Source organism: Macrobrachium nipponense, chromosome 3 (assembly GCF_015104395.2).
Source record: "Macrobrachium nipponense isolate FS-2020 chromosome 3, ASM1510439v2, whole genome shotgun sequence".
NCBI classification, from domain to species: Eukaryota; Metazoa; Arthropoda; class Malacostraca; order Decapoda; family Palaemonidae; genus Macrobrachium; species Macrobrachium nipponense.
The window spans coordinates 143,529,508-143,534,944 of NC_087202.1; positions in this window are offsets into that span (position 1 = coordinate 143,529,508).

Below are 5,437 nucleotides of genomic sequence, written 5' to 3' on the forward strand. Positions count from 1 at the left end.
AGCAGTTAAAGACTAACTACGACTGCGACCTTTGTTTGTTGTTTGTTTAAGGGAAACGTCCTAATGTTGCAAAAGATTGCAAATTTCAGAACCGTATCAGTGTGTAGAGTAGAGAAGTGAAAAATTGCAAGACTGATTTCTGAGTTGTTTTGGATCCAAAAGTCATTGCCTCCGAGAAGCTTAAACATAATATACATATATGAAAAGTCCATGTTTCTCTAAGTTTATGAAAAATATATTTGAAAATCATAATAGCCGATTCATTTTCTCCCCATTTTTTTCTAAGTGTAGACTCACTGGCGTTCCACTGGTCGAATTGTATTCACTTCGTCCTTCATCTTCTTGCAGTTTAGGAGGGAGTATCATAAATACAAATTTTTCCAAAAATAAAAACCAAATATAGGTGATATATATCCAGCAACACCAAGACTGACTCGACAGTAGCAAGCTGCTTATATGTGTTTTTCGTGTAATTGACTGCTAATAAATCGGTATTATATTTTATTGTCAGTTTCCAATAATTTAAAATAGTTTTTATCGATATATTACATCATCGCATCTTGCAAAACCTTTTATCGTTTTTTCTGTAATATCCGTCGGTGCGTCCACTTGTAAAACTGATGTGATGATCTTATTGACGGCTTCAGTATCTTCAGTAAACTTTCTTCTGTTTTTCCTTTTCCATTCTTATGAACACTTGAACGGAATGGTTGATATTAATATTATCCCGCATGTTGATACAAGCCTCAGTGTCCAAATTGGATCTATCTTTCAAGTATCGAATCGGCTCTCAGCATCGACAAATATTTATTCAGAAATATCAGATCTTCTCGACTTGGTTTTTATGGCAGCCATTCTCATATGAGACGTCCCAAGCCTCTTACTGTCCCTGGTCAATCGGGAAAGACCGTTCACCTTCAAAGCCCCTCCCCCCACCTGTACTACCCTGTTTCCTATTCACTCTTGCAGATTTGATATTGGCTCCTTCCCATGAAGACTTGTATAATCATTTTTTTCTTCCTGTTCTTTCCCTTTCAGTCCCTCTTCTTCCTTGTAAGACCGCAGTGAACATCCATACTCATTAAATATGAGCCTGTCTCCAAAGGGAACGACGGTGTATCTTATAGAAATGTGTACGTGCAGTAGTTGCAAGTAAACATGCATGGAAATTAGAAGCGCTGCTTATGTATATGTATATATATATATATATTATATATATATATATATATATATATATATATATATATATACATATATATATATATATATATATATATATATATATATATATTGACGAACTATAGCTAAAACATGCGATATCTCATGTAGTCGTAAAGCTGGAGGAAGGAATGAAAGGAGTTGACCGAGCGCTTTCGTGTATTTCTCACACTCTTTCTGAGAAATACACGAAAGCGCTCGGTCAACTCCTTTCATTCCTTCCTCCAGCTTTACGACTATATATAGTATATATATATATATATATATATATATATATATATATATATATAATATATATATATATGTATGTATATAACAGAAAAACAGCAGTCATTCATTGAGCGACGTTTCGGGGTCCAGCCGCATCATCACGGCTGTAAGAAGGATTAATACATATAAAACTTGATAAAAAGACTAATCCAAATAACCAACATACATATAAAATTCACAGAAAACCAACTACAATGCTAAGAAAATTTCCATCTCAGTGAAGGGAAGAAAACGAGTGTCCAGAAGAAGGAAAGGTTCCAAGTAAATATAGTTACGCCGGGTAAAGAGGGGTTACCGGTAGTTTGGTTGTTTAATTTTAGAACTATTGTTCTTACTGAAAGCTATTCGAAGACAGCAAGCTGTTGAGGAGAAGAAGTCCGTGTAATGATTTAAAATTTAGTATTCAATATTAAATTTGCATTTCTTTGAATGTTCTCGAATGTTCGAGAATTCTGGTGAAGACAAACGGACAGCTGTTCTATGACTCACCCCCCTGTGGCAATCAATGGAAACTTTAAGAAGCCTATGTGAGGCCCCGATATAATTTCTCAAACTACATTTGGGACACGAAAACCAATAGACCGCATTGGAAATCAAAAGAGGGCTCATTGTTCCCATATTAAACGTTTAACTTTGGGTATAAAACGTTGCATCACTGATAAAAGGGACACTAGCAAAGAATGGCATTCTAGGAGCAGTTGGTCTGTTATTTTTCTCTATTAATTTATTATCTGAAAACTTGTTTAGGTATTTGAAGAAAACCTTAGCTGGATAGCAGTTATCAGTGAAGCATTGTAAAACAGTAATCTCATCGTGAAATTCAGACCAGCCAGAGGAGAGAGAATAGGCCCTGTGGAAGAGGTAAAGTGTTTAATTTAAAGTAAAAACTACAAAAGCTGTAAAAATTTGCCCCTAGTCCAGTAAAAGTTTTTTTTTTTTTTTTTTCTAAATATTGAGGTGTTAACACCGTGTGTGTTAGGTGCCAATGCTATATCTAAGAAAGAGAGCTTATTATCATTTTCATAATGAACTGTAAACTTCATATTTGGGTGGACAGACTTGGCAGATTGTAAGAAGGAATCAGCCTTGTCTCTGTCACGGCAGTAAATGAGAGGATGATTAGCTGGAGGGCAATTGTCCAGCAACCGCTCCTCCAGTTCACACTCCTGCTACAGGAACCCTTGCAGGCACCTTGGAGGAGGAGGATGTGGTGATACACATTGAAGAGGCTGACGAGGTGGACATGGACATGGCCAGTGACAGCAGCGTCTTCGGCCATGAGCATGGTGCCCTGGACAACAACAACAACGACGACGACGACGACGACGACGCAGAGGAAGCTGCTGACGGCACCGCCCCTGGGAGTGAAAAGGAAGGCCGGAAGAACCCCTCTGTCATCTTCTCAGACGAAAATCAGAGGCTGGTGGGGAAGTGGTTGGAGCAGGAGGCCGAATTTATAGCCAACAAAGGCCTGAGGGAGTACAAAGATAAGACGAAGGTGTGCAGGGCGTTTGAGGAGAAGGCGAATACGTCTTGCTGTGAGTAGGCGATGAATGGGACTACAATCACATGTGTGCTGCACGGCCCTTTTGAACGTAACTTGTATCCACCACATACGTTGGATTAACGCGAGGACGTCGTGTGAGGTCGTTACACATACAGTATACTCGTTCCCTCGTTAAATGCCCAAACGTCGTCCACAACTTTATTTATTAATTTTTTTTCTATTCATTTATATATTTATTTATTTATTTATTTATTCATTTACTTTTCTACTGTTCTGTTTACTTCCTGCTAGTTTTACTTTCTTGTGTTTTAGTCACTTTTTAGCCATCTACTGGGTAGGATTGTTTTAAAGCATTTCAAGAAATATATTTTTTATATAATTTTTATAAATCTATGTCGGGACGTTCCTTTTTATCAAACAAAATTATACGTGCCGCCTCTTAAAGATGCACTGGAGCTACTGGTTCGTGTGCCATTCCATCTACCTTTGGTCTTCGTGTATGTATCTTAATATATATATATATATATATAGATATATATATATAGTATATAATATATATATTATATTACTATATATATATATATGTATATATATAGTATAAATATTTAATTATATATTATATATATATAATTATATAATATAAATATATATATATATATATATATATGTGTGTGTGTGTGTGTGTGTGTGTGTGTGTGTGTGGGTGTTTGTGCGTGTGTGTGTGTGTGTGGAGGGGTGTATCATCGTTTATAAATATACATGTATTACATATTATATTACATATATTAGCAATTCGGCTCAAAAACTCCTGACAAATTTTATTTTTATTCTGATATCAAGTACTATGTAAAAAAAAAAAAATAAACTTTTTTTTTTTCATATGAAATTCAGCACAGTCGTACAACCATTTTCGAGTGTTTTCTCCCCGTTGGTCACAGTTGGTAGCAAACGGCTCTCATAGACCTTTTTTTTTATTTTTTTAGTCCTGCCTCCCCTCGTCCTTCATTCTATTTCAACAACTATACTTTTTTCTAATCTTTTTTTATTGTATAGTTTAGATACCCCTCGGTAAGCGTTCAACTAATTGGAACAAGAATACGTTGAACAAGAGGTAAGAAAACGAGTTGCATAGTGATGTGGGAGCAGGTGAAAATAAATTGAAAGTTATGCTGAGGTATCTTTGTCCATTAAATGGCTACTATAAAATTGAGTATAAATTTTCCGTAAAGTTATAAATTAAGTTGAGGCTCTTTTGCGCAAATTTAATGTAGTTATCTAATTATGATGATTTGGAGAAGAAGCTTTGGGAATTAATCTAATTATGATTATTTGTAGAAGAAGCTTTGGGAATTAATGGCTATAAGATTAACTTTATTCATTTACTTATTGGAGATCGGATCTCGCCTTGTTTCAATATACACCTATTTTTCTAATGATATTTGGTTTTGAGTCTTGCAATGGAGTAACAAACCTACAGTTATGTAGGGTGCACATATTTAACAATGAATCTGACCGTTAGTAACCTCCTCTCTAGAGAGTGATTTTGGGAATCTGTTCGACTGAAAAGGAGAATCGAGCAGATTCCCGAAAGCTCTCTCTAGACAGGAGGTTACTGAGGGTCAGAATCGGCTCTCATCGTGGATGAAGTTTTCGTACTGGCGGTCGGCTCTCCAACCCAGAACATTCTAGCACAGGAAACTACTCAAAAAAACTGTAAAGCATATATTAAAAAATTATTCTGCTATTTTGGAATCATTATTTATTAAACAACTGGTTTCGCAGTTAAGCTGTACCTGAGTTAATTTTTTATTTATGCATTCTATCTGCTGCCTTCTTTGTATAAGGTTGGTTAGCGGTCTTTGGGCTTGCCAACTGTGTTGTATTTTATGAATTTTATTGATTTTTAGAGCAATTTTATTCATTATTTAACAGATTCCCTGAAGATGTAATAAAGTCTGGATATAAAAAATTATGCGGAATATAGTATGTTTCCATGGTTCACCTTCGCACTGATTTATTTTTAGATATATCTGGACCCATACAGAACTGGATTTTTTCCTCCATTGACATTTGTGACACAGCAAAAGGTTCGATATAACATGCTTGAGATTTGGATGACACGGGCATTTCTACGACAGATGAACAACAGGTTCTCCTGAAAGAAGGAAAGGCCTTTTCCGAGTGACAATACGGACACCTTTTGGTGCCTTAGTGTGTGGCCCGTTTAAAGGCCACTCAAAGCCATTGAAGCCAGCTGGCGTTCAGCGTAACAGTTGGCTGTTAGATGGATTCGGCCATCCTTTGATAGTAGAATCGACACAGGAAAACTTCAGAGGAACCCCGAAAGTTGTAATGGTTCACACGAATAATTTAAACGAAACATGAAAGTTATAATGGCCGTGTCTGATGTGTCTATATTGAATAGAAGGGAAAAGTTCTTAG